Below are 16,614 nucleotides of genomic sequence, written 5' to 3' on the forward strand. Positions count from 1 at the left end.
GTCCTCTATGGTCTCCCTTCTGCGGCCGCAGAGGATCCTGCTCAACAGAGACGTCGGTCCCAGCATCTTGCCCAGGCTAATGCTATGCGTCTGGTTGCTAGTGCTGCTCCAGGCTCAGCTATAGCATCAGACATTAGTCAGCGGCGAGTAGACGCTCCTGGGACTGAGTCCTGCTTTTCTCCTACTAAGCATGCCCGTGGGACGATGGAGGTCACATGCTCAGGTCCTATTGCAGCTCGGATAGGGCCATCAGGAAGGTCCCGGAAGGCTGCGTCTATAAAAGGAACGCACGGCCGTGCGCTAATATAGACTGCATTATCAGACTATGTGGAGTGAGTGTTGTATGAACGTATGTATGTCTCAGGTGAATGACTCATTATGAAACCCCTACCCTTGGTACACATGTGTTGTGTAGGCTAGCCTGTTAATTGCCCAGGCTGAGGTGCAGGTAGGAGGCAGAGTCAGAGACTAGTATCAGCGCCAACTGGTGGCTTGTCTGTACGCCACGGTGCTCATGCTCTGCACTCCATGTTAGCTAGCGTCTATTAGTGGCATCCGCAGGTGCGACGCCGCACGCTTAGTTGGTCTAGAGGGACTCTGACCCCTTGTCCTTGGGGCTGAGTTCTTTTACTGCTTACTGAGCGCTCCCTTTGCAGAGCTCTGTGAGATTAAACAGGCATTTATGTTATGCGGTAGCGTGGCTCTGTGAGGTAACAGAGTTCGTCCTGTACACACCGTGTGACGTTAACCCGCATGTGTTCTTTCTTTATCAAAAACAAAAGAGAACATTCAGCTCACCCCTGAGATGTAATTCCAAGCACAAGAAGGAGCACGGCTTCCTCACTGCTGCACAGCGTCCAAGGCAATAGGAAAAATAGAAGTGGATCCAGCTCACTCACAGGGCTTATTTAAAAATTAGAAAATTTTTATTGGATGATCCTTAAAAAATTCAAAATGACAAAACAGACATCTCAGATGGCACAGCAATGACGGGGTGGTGAGTAATGAGACCATACGCGTTTCGAGCAACACGGCTCTTGAACACTGTTTACAAAGTGAAATACAAACAAGGATTAAAATATACTAATGCACTGATGAGGAAACACAAAACACATGGGAAGCTATAAGGAAACAGACAATGACAAAGGAGCAAGGTGCACAATTGCAAGCAGCGCAGTAAACGATTAAAAGACAAGTAAAGATATGTTACAAAAAATTCAAAATATACTTGATATGTATCAGAAAAATGTATGTGTATAATTTGATCTGGAAAAAATCACCAAAAAGGGGAGAATAATAATAACCTGTAATGCATCAACACCAAATTTTTCACAATAGGAAACAACCATTTTGTTTTAGCAAAAAAAAAAAAACCAAAACATTTTTTGAAAATTAAAACATACATACATATATATATATTCTACTTTCTTCCCTCCTCTTCTTTTCTCTTCCTTTGCTAATAATGCAGCATAACATCCCATCTGAGATTTAACCCTGTGGGGGCATATGTACTCATTAAAAAAATCCAGTATGCTTCTTTGTTACGTACCTCATCAGTGTGATTGCCGCCTCGAATATGTTTGGGTATACGATCGATAGCATACGCTCGTAAGCCTGTTTTGCTGCGATTATGACACTCAATAAAGTATTTAGATACATGTGACATATTTCTGTCAGTGGACTCCTCAATGTCATAAAGATGTTCTCTGATTCTTGTCTTGAGCTTACGAATGGTAGAACCAACATATTTAAGGTTGCAAATCGAACATTCCATAATATATACCAGATGGTCACTGTTACAGTTTAGGAAGCTCTTAATACTGAATTTTTTGCTGTGATCATGGTTGTAAAAATGGTTGGTTTTGAAAGCTACCATACAGGTTTTGCATGGAGACTGACCGCATTTATAAAAACCTTTGAGGGATAGCCATGTTTGTGATGTGGGCCTATTATCATAAGTTACATGTAAGCTAGGTGACAATGCATTTCCTAAGGTTTTTGCTTTCCTTGGCACTATTTTAATACCATCTTTCAAATTGTCTGTGATAACTGGGTCATCGTATAAAATGTGTAGGTTACGCTGCACTTTTTGGGAAACAGACTTAAAATATGAACTGTGTGTCAAAACTAAAGTTGGAATCTTGTTGGAATTATCTGTTGCTGGAATTTTTACTTTATTAAGTAATTCTGTCCTATTCTTCTTGTCAGCGATTCTATGTGCCCTGTTCAGACTCCAGTTGGGAAAGTGTCGTTTGGAGAGGCGTTGTTTGATGTTTTCAGACTCAATATGAAAACCTACAGCAGAGCTGCAGTTTCTTTTTGCTCTAATAAGTTCGCCTACAGGAATTGCCTTAGTTACATGGGAAGGATGAAAAGAGCGTGCATCAAGTATTGTATTGCCAGCAGTAGATTTCCTGTAAGTTTTCTGTAAGTTCTGCTGAACTTTCAGGAAAATCACTTACCAGTGCTGCAAACGAATAGGTACTAGATTACGAGGGGGCGCATCTTAGCTGACGCTGCTGACTCCTCCACTCTGTCGGAGCTCCTGCAGCAAGACCTTTCTGTTGAATCCCAACTTTCAACTTGCCCGGCTATCACCCGTATTCCCAGAGGTCTGAACGGGCTTACTCATGTTGCTGCGCTTGGAATACCTGTTCTTGCTGCTCGCTTGACTGCATCACAGGAATGGGCCCAGAAGCACTGAATGTGCATGTGCCACTGGTCACGTCCCACAGCCCGACGCCCCCCCCCCCCGGCCGCAGGCTAACGGCCCCGGGCACACGACCGTGGCATCCGGCCACGTCACACAGCACGCCACCAGACCCCAGAACATACAACAGCCCCTGCTGCACACTACAGGCAGCTCCACGCCAGAGACCATGCAGCATCTGCAGGGGATACTTACCTTCTTCCGGTGCTGAACTTCCAGAGCTGGTAATCCTCCCTGGACCTCTCCACCTGCCCGCTCACTGTAGTGCGGTCCACCCTGGACCCACCATGTCACTTACAAGGACCCTGCACCAGCCGAGGTAGGGGACCCCAGCTGCCTGAACCGACAGGCAGGGCCTGGGAACAGTTGACCTTTACAGGTATGTCCAGCTAGAAGCCCAACCCCAACGGAAACATGGAAATAAATACTTTTTTTATTAATTTTACCTAAGGGGTGATAAAGGGGCATTTGATTTACTATTTTTTTTATTTTGCTCACTGTAATAGGGTCTATCAGAGTGATCAAAATGAACCAATAAGAAAAATGTCCTATTGTTGCCGTGTGCTGGCCGGCAGGTCTCGGTGGCCCTCCATTTTCCTCCCGGAAGACACGGGGACTTCACACGGGGATGTAGGGACACTGGAGGTACCAGGGTAAAATCAGGGGACCCCATTTCTCTCTCCTCTGATGTGTGATCACATCAGAGGAGAAATTAAATGGGAAATTGGACTTTTTTTGCGGTCGCTGTTATTCTGTTAATAACGGCAATTGCATCACTGGGGTCGGTAAAAACCGACTCGAACCATGTTCTCTGGGGTCTCAGCTACACCCGGTAGCCAAGACCCCGGAGAAATTCCAACTCTGGGGGGCGCTATACACTTATTTCTCAGCGCCGTTAAAAAGCAGCGCTGATACGCAAGTACCCTTAACTGCCGCTGTTAAAAAGCATATCGGCGGTCATTAAGGGGTTAAGTAAAACTATTTTTCATTGACTAACACAAGCATAATAAAACCATATACAGTATGTATTTTTTTAATAAAAGTTTATTTTGTGTTCAGTCTCTGAATCCCTACATCAACAGTATAATTTATGATGCAACTGCAACAAGAGCAAAATGAGGAAAAAAAAAAAACGCAAAACATAACTAAACACAAAACAAAACGTAAAACTTAAAAAGTTTACAGCAAATCTGACTGCCAGCAAGGCCTATCCTAAATTTCTGCTCAGATTATCCCGTGCCGATGCATCGCTACTCCAGCTGCTGAGGATACTCATTTGCAGCGAAGGACAATCTCCAGGTTAGATCACGAGTTGAAACGTTTGATTCTTAAGAACTGACTACTAGCCTTTAAGTGAGAGCCAATAGCAATGCCATCTAATATATAAAGCTCAAGTGTGTGTATGTATGTATGTATGTATGTATATGTGTGTGTATGTCCAGGATTGGCATCCGCACCGTCACAGCTACAGCCACAAAATTTGGCACAGTCACACGTCTGGACTCCGAGAGTGTCCTAGGCTATGTTGTGAGGTGAAATTTTAACCCCGCGCATTCCAATTCACCAAACAATTTTGACCCTATCTACATAATGGGGAAAAAGTGTGTGTGCATCAAGCCCCGCCCTTCATTATGATGTTACAATTGTTGCCATGGTGACGCTGATTCATCATAGGTTGCAATGGTGACGGTTATGTCATAACGGTTGCCATGGTGATGATGATGTCATAATGGGTATATGGGCACGGGACTATGGGATGGAGGATGTGTGATAAGTATATGGGCACTGGACTGTGGGATGGAGGATATGTATGACGGGTATATGGGCATGGGACTATGGGATGAAGGATATGTATGACGGGTATATGGGCACGGGACTATGGGATGCAGGATATGTATGATGGGTATATGGGCATGGGACTGTGAGATGAAGAATGTGTGATGGGTATATGGGCACTCGACTATGGGATGGTGAATATGTATGATGGGTATATGGGCATGGGACTATGGGATGGCGAATATGTATGATGGGTATATGGGCATGGGACTATGGGATGGAGGATGTGTGATGACGGGTATATGGGCATGGGACTATGGGATGAAGAATATGTATGATGGGTATATGGGCACGGGACTATGGGATGGAGGATATGTATGATGGGTATATGGGCATGGGACTGTGAGATGAAGGATGTGTGATGGGTATATGGGCACTCGACTATGGGATGGCGAATATGTATGATGGGTATATGGGCATGGGACTATGGGATGGCGAATATGTATGATGGGTATATGGGCATCGGACTATGGGATGGAGGATGTGTGATGGGTATATGGGCATGGGACTATGGGATGGAGGATGTGTGATGGGTATATGGGCACTCAATTATGGGATGGAGGATATGTATGATGGGTATATGGGCACGGGCCTATGGGATGGTGGATATGTATGATGGGTATATGGGCATGGGACTATGGGATGGCGAATATGTATGATGGGTATATGGGCATGGGACTATGGGATGGAGGATGTGTGATGGGTATATGGGCATGGGACTATGGGATGGAGGATGTGTGATGGGTATATGGGCACTCAATTATGGGATGGAGGATATGTATGATGGGTATATGGGCACGGGACTATGGGATGGAGGATAATTATAATTTGCTATAACTAACCACAGTTAGTTACTATGCCCAGGCAGCGCTGGGCTCTTCAGTTAGTTACCTATAAAGTACCAAGTGTCCATGCCGCTGCTTGCACAGTGTATGGACGCAGATGGCAGAAATGGAGTTTGTTCGTAGACTTGTTTGCAGATATTTAGGCTAGAACCCCCAAACTGAGGCATTACAGTGTCTTCATGTCAGTGGAGGTTGTATTGTAAGGGTTCCAATGGATTGTGATGAATAAGAAAATGCTCACACAAGAATTGAATTTACTAAATTGATTTACTATATAAAGTGATAAGATCAAATAATAAACAATGTAAAACTATAAATACATATGCATTAATCAGAAACAGGCATTCATACATTACATTGTTCAGATAGTCTCATCTCAGTGTCCTCTCTGGTCTGTCACATCTCTTTCTCTGTGTCTCTCTCCCTCTGCTAATTAGTACCCTCCTTTTATATATAAAAACTTCTCTAAAGCCTTTGATGTCCCAAAGTAAGTGTGAGACTTAAACAGTATCTATCCTTGGATGCCAGTGAGACGACCCCCTGAGGCCAAATAGATGAGATTTCACCAGTTGACAATCCATGGGGAAAGTTAACACACCCAATCTAATTATGGCAATGAATGTTGGTAGATAAGTGTAAGCCAGTTATTTGCTCTGCTTGGACAATTTGACCATCTGGTTGAAACAAGTTTCAATCACCTTTTAGGAAGGTTCAAAGAGCTGAATATATATATATAGTATAACTGATTGAAACTATATCTATAGTTGGTATTAATTAATTGGAGTGTTGAAACCATTAAAAATAAATCATAGCATACATTCCACCCCTAGGTTTCAATCACTTTAATTAATTAACCTGCCACTAAACTATACCATTTATCATTATTTGCATTGCTCCTATATATATTTATTTATTTGCTACCAATAGAAAACTGCTTGGTAAAAAATAACATCCTGGGCTTAAAATGGAACAAAAACAACACTGGACCAACAGGTACTGAAATATCAAATGTCTGTAGAAATCTTCTTTCTTCGGATCTTCTTGACCGCAATTTTTAAATGGGTCTCTGTTGCAGGGAAGCACGGGGATTATTATGCCCTCATCACTTTGGGGTGACTTCACTACTTTCCCTGGTTAGCAAAAGAACAGACTCTAAAGAGCAATCTGTCCCTGCCCTTCATGACATTAACCCCTCGGTGCAGGTGTCCAATGACTGAGCAATAAGAGTCCTTTCATCTTCTATTGCTGCAGCTGTTCAGGGCCTCACTTTATATGCCATTTGCATCAGCTGGCAGTCATGAGGATTCACCCTGGTTGACGGTTCAGCATCATCTGGGCTCAGTCTCAGCGCTCAATTGGACATCTTCAGTCTACACAGAAGACACAGCCTGCACTGAGGGAAACTGAAATTTACAACAATCATACTTGAAAGTTCCAAAGTCTTGCCAGCACTAACTCAGTCCAAAGCAACAGTCCAAAATAACTCAGTCCATGATATATTCACAGTCCAAGATAGATTAACTTGTTCAATATAACTCAGTCCTGGTGGCTTGTTTTCCACCCCTTGATCAAATGAATCAAACAAAATTACTGTAAGTTTGTTGGTCCAAATTGTGCCCAGAATGACCTTTGAAATTTTCTACTGTAGCAAATATTTCTACTCTAGATAATAATACTACATAAAATATATATCATATGTGTATGGACTTATACACTGATCAAACACATCAAATTCATGTCAATCACATTTGCATAAGAATGATGATCATATTTACCAGTATAATCATGTTCATGGAGATCACAAAATAATGTTATTACTAATCAGAATCAGTACAATTGCATGTTAAGGAAAACCGAACCCAAACCAATTTGCTATTAACCCAATTCCAGCAAATTATTATTTTTACATAATAATATACACATTACATCAACACACACTCTGACTTCACCTAATGCATTTATTCAGTAAGCAGGAGAGATTCTCATTTATATATAGACAAACACACACTTTGGGTACCCACACATTGGCATTGCATGACTCAGGTGTAGGTGAACAAAGCTATATCAAGACATTAACAAACTAGCATTCATTGAAATCATTTAACATATATATTCTTCAAAACCCAATTTGCATGGGAGCTCCAAAAAATAAAAAATGTTAAAACTCAAAAATAAGTCATAAAATATAATCTTATATTAGGTAGATGGACGCCTTTTTCACTACTGCAGGAGTGAACTATTTACTGTGCACTGTATTTACATGTTAATTAAATGGCCAAGGTTTCTTCTTTCACTCCTGCAAACAAACAAAAGGTTAATTACACCCCCCACCCCCCAATCCAACATGTAGTGGACTGAAAAGAGAAAAAACAATTCCTTTAAAAACCAAGAATGCTAAACACAGTACAATTAAAATTCAGAAAATGAGCTCATAAAAAAAATATATATCCCAAGTAAAAAGTAAAAATAAAAATACCACGTGGATTTTTTCTTTGGCTGTGAACCAATTTTAATCAAGGGATATCCATGACAAATACACAAAGCACATACAGTGACAAAGACAAACACTTAGTACAAATAAGTCATCTGTTTATCTTGTCAACCCCCCAGTATATTATCAGTCATCTAACTTTAGGTCAGTCTTAAATTCTTTGTCTGTACTGTCACTCCCTCTTTGCCTTGTATGTTTCTCTCACAATGGCTCCCACATACAGAATCATCTTATATCTGCTGTGGTCTTTTGCCTTTTAAAACATCAAGGTCTATTACAAACCCTCAGGTGAGGAATGCACATTTATGCATCACCAAGACCAAACCCAATTCATCATATATCAGCCAGCGCATACGTCACAGTATGCTCACAGGAATATTTCTCTAAAAAACTCTAGAATGAAAACAAACATTATTAGACATCAAAAAATGGCAAAACTGTTCAAACAACAATTTTCAGGGATGTTCCACAACTTTTATAATTAGTGCATGAGGGAATCTTGGCAGGAGGTGTAGTATGCCATGGAATTGGAAGAGTGCAAGGGGCGGTTACTTTGTATGCCTCCATCAGGTGTCCCACCTCTATCTTTCCAACCCCTATCTCATTTGTCGCCACCCTCTTGGGTCTGGCGAGTTGCAATTTACCTTTCCTCCTCAGATCTTGCCATCTCCTCAACAGGTCACTTGTAGAGATCCCATCTATCTCCTGGAATGGAACTCCACTAGCGATCAGGTCACAAAACAACTCCGTCCTGCTCTTTCTAATTTGAGTATCATCCTCTTTTCTCCTTTCTTGATCTACTCTCTTTACTGTACTACTTTTTGATACTTTTGCTCTCTCTAGAGCAGATAGCTGGGAGATTAGATTGCATGCTGTGTAGACAGTAGTGGAATTTCCTATAAGTGCACTGAACATAGTGAATAATGGGGCTTTGTAAGCAGCTGGGGCACCTTCTATGAACTTATTCTTCATCAATACTGTCAATATTGCAGCACCTGGTCCCTTCCAATCCTCAACAACAGCAAAATGATCATTCAGATCTGGCAAAGGATTGCGAGTTATGCCACCTATACCTGCGATTTCTCTCAATCTCTGAACTCCATCTGCAAGAGTCTCCCATCGTGTCTGTGGTATTAATTCCATGGGAGAGTTATACACTTGTGCCACAGAATCCCTCACCAAATGCAGCAAAGAGAAAGTCTCTGTAGTGTCCCTTGCATGTCTCATTTTTAGACGCACCATAGGATCAATACAAATACTACAAAGTCCTACTGCCTCAAGACGGTTCAAGATTATAGTATTGGCTCCCTGATCCCATAATCTGAGAATCCATGCTAACAAAGGTTCTTCTGCTTGCTGCCTGTACCTGATAGCTAATTCTGTTAATTCTCCGGCTGTATAATTCCTAGTTTCCTCAGTCATTGAAGCTTCTGCTCCTGTAGCTGCGTTTCCTGCATCCATCCTATCTCCACTATGCTGTGTGACTTCTCTCCTAGTTTTAGTAGTCACAATCGGTCTGGCTTTCTTTTCTTCCTCATCTGTCTCACTGATACAGTCATCACATTCTAGCAAATCTGACCATTTCTCATGTGCAATCATGGTTCTAATCTGTGCAGTACAAATATCTGACACTGGCCGCTGTCTCCTCCTGCGCCTATTCTTATTCACATTTTTCATTACATAAGCTTCAAAATTCCTTTACATATTGTCATGCTGTTTCATTTGGTCTCTCAAGGCTGATTGCAAGCTAATCCTTTGCTCTATAGCTGTATGCAGCTCTAAACTATCTATCTCCTCCTGTAAGCTTTGAGACACTTGCACACAGATCCATCCAACGGCTGCTGCAGCTTTCTGCTCTTTTGCATCATACCTTGAGAGATCAAATTTGCCAACCACATCCTGAGGATTTGATAAGCGCTGTCCCTCCATATATTTGTTACATTCCTGTGCCATTGGGGTCCACTTTCCTGGTAACACCCATTCTGGCAAAGATCTGACACTACTCTCAACTGCTTTCCTACTCTTAACAAACTTATTCATTTTTGCAAACATTTTTATTCAAAACAATCCCACTTCTGACACCAATTTTGTATTGTAAGGGTTCCAATGCATTGTGATGAATAAGAAAATGCTCACACAAGAATTGAATTTACTAAATTGATTTACTATATAAATGATAAGATTAAAATATAAAACTATAAATACATATGCATTAATCAGAAACAGGCATTACTCATATATTACATTATTCAGATAGTCTCATCTCAGTGTCCTCTCTCGTCTGTCACATCTCTTTCTCTGTGTCTCTCTCCCTCTGCTAATCAGTACCCTCCTTTTATATATAAAAACTTCTCTAAAGCCTTTGATGTCCCAAAGTAAGTGTGAGACTTAAACAGTATCTATCCTTGGATGCCAGTGAGACAACCCCCTGAGGCCAAATAGATGAGATTTCACCAGTTGACAATCCATGGGGAAAGTGAACACACCCAATCTAATTACGGCAACGAAGGTCCTTTGTTGGTAGATAAGTGTAAGCCAGTTATTTGCTCTGCTTGGACAATTTAACCATCTGGTTGAAACAAGTTTCAATGACCTTCTAGGAAGGTTCAAAGAGCTGAATATATATATATATATATATATATATACATATATATATATATATATAGTATAACTGATTGAAACTATATAGTTGGTATTAATTAATTGGAGTGTTGAAACCATTAAAAATAAATCATAGTATACAGAGGTAAACTGTGGGTTGAAACAATATTCTTCAAAATGCAGACTATTTAACATACGTAATTCCATAATTACGAGTACAAGAAGAATGGTTCATCCCAAAATGACGGCCTTCTCCACTACATTTAGGTCAATGGCAGGTAACAGACCAACTTTATAACGGTCTAACACTGAATCAAGTCTGTGTTTCTTTAACAATATCTGGGCCTATTTCTCTTTAAAAAAAAAAAAGTCAAGTAACAAGTAAAAAAAGTCTCAAAAGTATAGGCTCACTTAAAAAGAATATGTAAATAGGATAAAGGCTTAAAAGGAATCTGTCACCCATTTTTAGTGATATCATGTAAACATAGCACCCAATTGTGTGTCCCATAAGGATTCTATTAGGATTTTTTTATTCCCCCTGACCTCGCACCTTTGATGCATAAATACATTTTATATCTTGTTGGAGATGGGCGTGGCTTAGTCGGCTTCTCCCCCCCCCCTCGGTTTGCTTGCTGAACGTAATATTCATCTATGAATATCACAGATAACGTTGTTTGCCGTGCTTGCGCATTGAAAAGCCCTCCGGCGTAGTATGCTTTGCCCAACTGTGGGCAAAGCATATAATCAGTACTGCGCATGTGCCAGTATTTTCCAGCGCGGTCTATGCCCCTGAAGTCTTCACATGCAGGACACACTTCCGGGGCATAGACCGCGCTGGAAAATACCGGCGCATGCGCAGTACCGATTATATGCTTCGCCCACAGTTGGGCAAAGCATACTGCGCAGGCGCCGGAGGGCTTTTCAATGCGCAAGCGTGGAAACCAACGGCGTCTGTGATATTCACAGATGAAGATTACGTTCAGCAAGCCGAGGAGGGGGGAAAGAAGCTAACTAAGCCACGCCCATCGGACCGGTCAGCGGCGATTTGCATACATCTCTAACAAGATATAAAAGGTATTCATGCATCAAAGCTGCGGGGTCGGGGGGAATAAAAAATCCTAATAGAATCCTTATGTGACGCAGAACTGGGTGATATTGTTACATGATATCACTAAAAATGGGTGACAGATTCCCTTTAAAGAGAAATGTGGAAAAAAACACTTATAGATTTGCTATATATGGGAGGAATTTAAAAAAACAAAGCAAAAAAGAAGAAATCAGAACATTGCAGCACAGTTATCAGACTGTAGTCTGGACCACCCCTGCATTACCTTATAAGGCAGTTCAGGGGTGGTCCAGACTACTGTTCAGCAACCAGTGGAATATTTTTACTCCAGTATGGAACAGAACATTAACAACACTTATTTACATACAAATTTTATTTTTGGCCTTTCTTAAGCGAACCTATACTTTAACAGAATATAAATTCAGAAAGTGATGAAGATACTAAACGCTGGACAACTGTAGAACTAAGAAAGCACACAAAGCAAAAGATATCCTGTATGCATATATTTATATATACATATGTGCGCACACACACAAAAGAGGGACAAGATCTTGAACCTGCTTAAACTTCATGGGTTTGTGGGTATTTATTTTTCCTAGCTTTGGCCCGTAAGGCCAACTTTTATCAGACAGTGCAAGCAGCTTACTAGAACCCAAAGGCAACATGCATGGAATCAGGGTAGAAACATGCTGTCTAGGACCCAATCAGCATGTACTGCTTGTTTAAGGAGCACTCTTAATTAAAGATAGGAAGAACAAGAAAAAAAAATGATAACAACTGAAGGAAAGTTATTCCATATGGGAATAGAGGACCAAACAAGCTCTTAAAAAGGAAAGAACCTCTTTTTTTAAATGGCTAACAATTTCCTAGTGTTCTCTGTGATATTTTTCTCTAAGATGAATACATTTTATTACACTGACGTTTGGAAGAGTTTAGCAATACTATATTATTCTTTTAAAAAGATCTTTAAAAATCAAAGAAACAGTACAGTTAGTTTATCATAAACTGCATATCCCCACAGAGAGGTCAACTAAGGTTAAACACAGAAATCATGGACTTCTTTTTGCCACAGTTTACAGACAAGCTACGTTCACGGTGACCATTCGTGTGGCTTTAGTATGCGGAGAACCAGGGTGGTCATTATTTCATTGCAACTGTGTAGAAACTGCAAGCATTTTATATTAAATTTGCAAAATAATTCAAGTTCGTTGGTGGATTTGCCTTTTTTTTAAATCTAGTTTAATCCCTTCTGAGTTTTCGATTTCTTGAAGATCTTCTAATTATATTACCCTCCTGCAGGAAAAAGGAAACTCAAAAGATTAGACATTTATCATAATTATCTGCACCATGGGAAGAAAAACAGTACATCCATTACTGCCTAATGACTGCCCCAATATAGGATTTTAAGAATAGTTAAAGGGATTTTGAAGGACTATTTTTTTTTCTTTACTATGAGCCAAAAAACTAACAGGCAGATAGTTGCCAACTAGTTAGGCAACCTGCCTATTCCATCTGGCGAGGTCTCATAGTGGCCACTGACCACTTCTGTCAGCGATGCAGCTGGTCCACATCAGTAGAGCAGCTCTTAGGCTGTGTGCCCACGTAGCATTTTTTAAGTGTTTCCGCGGCGTTTTTAAACGTGCGATTCTGCCGCGGAAATGCTTAAAACAAGCATCCATGCATTTGTAATAGAAAACGCACATGTTGTGCCAATGGTGCGTTTTTTACCGCTGCGGAATCACTTAGCGGTAAAAAACGCAGCATGTTCATTAATTTTGCGGAATCGCCCGCGATTCCGCATACCATCAATTATATGGGCAAAAACGCATGGTAAAACGCATGTCAAAACGCTTGACAATCGTGTCAAAAACCGCATGCGTTTTCCCTGGCAAGGGCATGCGTTTCTGCTCAGGAAAAAATCGCTTGAAAAACGCTACATGAGCACATAGCCTTCCTCTTCCAGGCTGCTCCGTAGATGGGGCTCGACTGCAGACATCATGCTGATTGACAGTCGGCTTCCTATAGTTATGCAGCAAGGAGCCGGCTGTCAATCAGCGTTACGTCAGTAGTCACACACCGCCAACAGAGCACAGCGCAAGAGAAGGCACTGCTCTGTCGACGGGACACCAGCAGAAGCTGCAGTCACCAGCAAGAGCGAGCGGTCTGTGACTGCTCTGTGCTGAGCAGAATAGGCCGTAGTTAGCAACTACCTTCCTGTTAGTTCTCAGGCCCACAATAAAAAAAAGTCTATATATTACTGGATAACCCAATTAATATGCAAAAAATTCTACACAATTTCACTATTTCCAAGGCATTTTGATCACACACAAAGTATAGAGGTTAATTGCTCTACAGGACATAGTGATTGATTTTACTCACTTGTATAGCACCAATAATTCCACAGCACTTTAACATTATTAGGATAATCATTAAGATAATTATATTTCTGTAGTGGAATATGTTGGCGCTACAGAAATAAAACTATTACCGTATATTATCAAGATACATATGCATATGTAGCTGATGAGACAATTGCTGCAAATTAGCCACGTTGCAGAACGAGAGGCAGTGCAGTGTAAATACTAGAGATGGTGTGAATCGACTCAGAGGACGCAGTCCAGCGGCCACGAGATGAGGAAAAGTCATGCGAAAACCTTTTAATTTCCCATCAACAGCCACTCGTCCTTAAATTAACCGGCACGGTGCAACATCACATGAGCGTTGGGCCTCAACGATGACGTCACGCCAAGCTGGCCAATAAAAAGAGTAACCATGGATGCCATTAGGCAAGATGGTTCTCAAGGCTCCCATCTGACAGCCAGAGACATGGTCACGGTTTCAGTTTACGCCTCTAGTAAGTAGTCAATCTCCTTAACCCCTTAATGACTATATGTATTTTTGGTTTTGATTTTTTATTTTTTTGCTCCCTTTCTTCACAGGGCCATAACTTTTTTATTTTTTGGTCAAAATAGCCATGTGAGGGCTTGTTTTTTGCGGGACAAGTTGTACTTTTGAGAAACATTGGTTTTACCATATCATATACTCAAAAACATGAAAAAAATTCCAAGTGGGGTGAAATTGCAAAAAACTGCAATCCCACAGTTGTTTTTTGGGGATTTTTGTCACCATATTCACTAAATGCTAAAATTAACCTGACCTTATGATTCTCCAGGTCATTACGAGTTCATAGACACCAAACATGTCTCAAATTTTTTTCACCATTTAAATAAAAAATAACCTAAAGTGTTTAAAAAAAATTGCGTTGTTTTCTGAGACTCGTAGCGTCTCCATTTTTCGTGATCTCGGGTTGGGTGAGGGTTTATTTTTTGCATGCCGTGCTGACGTTTTTATTGATACCAATGTGGTGCAGATACGATCTTTTGACTGCCCGTTATTGCACTGTCACGGCGACCAAAAATATAATTCTGACTTATTCTCACTAAGCCATTTACCTATCAAATTAATCTTTATCTCTAGATTGCGCGATTCGGAACATGGCAATACCAAATATATCCTTGTTTGATTTTTTTATTGTTTTATTTTAATGGGGCGAAAGTGGGGTGATTTTACCCTTTTTTTTTTTTTACTTTTGGCATGCTTCAATAGTCTCCATGGGAGACGAGAAGCTGCCATAAATCAATAGAGGCGATCTGAACATCGCCTATGTAGCAGAATTACTCACTTGCTATGAACGCCGACCACTGGGCGGCGCTCATAGCAATCCGGCAATGACAACCATAGAGGTCTTCAGGAGACCTCTGGTTGTCATGCCAACTCACCGGCGACTCGCGATCATGTGACGGAGGTCACCAGTGGACGTATTTCCGGCACGACGGCTGGAAGTCCGTTAAATGCCGTTGTCAGAGTTTGTCAGCTGCATTTAACGGGTTAATAGCCGCGGGTGGATCGCGATTCCACCCCGGCTGTTCCGGGCACATGTCAGCTATTAAAAACAGCTGACATGTCACGGGAAAGATGTGGGCTCACAGCCGGAGCCCACAACAAAAAGAGGGAGTCCGATATCGGCATACTATTATGCCTGATGTCAGAAAGGGGTTAAAAAGACCAGTTGAGCATGAAGTCTTTTGGGCTATGCTCAATGGAGGGAAAAGTACACAAATGAGTTACTTTTATTTTGAAAGATGGCCATCGTGCAAGAACTACCTAAAAGTGATGTTATCCTATGAGTCAACACCAGACATTCATGTGGCAAAGTTCGTCAATGGGTCAGACTCATGGAGCAGCTTGCAAGATGGATGAAAGAAATGGCATGCTTTGCTTCAATGGATCATTGCATAAGACTCTATACTCAGCTGGTTCTGAGTTTCAGACTGTCCACTAGGTCTAAATTTAGAGACATTCTGCTCTGTACAGATGACTTTCCAGCAGTCTCATTATCATCAAAGACAATAAAAAGGTAACAGCTCTATACATAGCTGATAATACAGGATCAACCATTCATAATAAAGCAATGGTTTCAGCTTACCTCCTCCCTCTCCCTTCACAATGACTTTCATTCTGATGAGAACATGTTCCTTAAATACGTCAAGACAATTCTATTGTGTAATTTCCTCACTTATAAAATTTACAGCCATCATCACTGTCCCCATTGGTGCTCAGAATCTAGATTTCCTATCAGTATGTCTTTGGAGTGTGGGAGGAAACAGTACCTGGAGGAAACCCACGCAAACACGGGGAAAACATACAAACTCCTTGCAGATGTTGTCCTTGGTGGGCCTTGAACCCAGAACTCCAGTGCTGCAAGGCTGCAGTGCTATCCACTGAGCCACCGTGCACAGTAAAGTTTGAGTCACTATGTTAATGTCCATGTGACCAACAGGAAGTGCAAGTCTAATATTAGGCTTAGAGGCCAGTGTGAAAATTGCAAGATTTGTCATTTTCAATAATATATTCATAAATCAAGAAAGGCACATCCAGCCCATGAACGGCAGCGCTTCCCAGGACTCACATCCAAAGATGATATTTCATATTTTTTTATTTCATAGGTTAAAAAAGAGGAGATACAACGCGTTTTGGATACAGTGTATATCTTTCATCAGGTATC

This window comes from Dendrobates tinctorius, unplaced genomic scaffold (assembly GCF_039654945.1).
Source record: "Dendrobates tinctorius isolate UK_male_01 unplaced genomic scaffold, ASM3965494v1 ptg000211l, whole genome shotgun sequence".
In the NCBI taxonomy this organism is placed as follows: domain Eukaryota; kingdom Metazoa; phylum Chordata; class Amphibia; order Anura; family Dendrobatidae; genus Dendrobates; species Dendrobates tinctorius.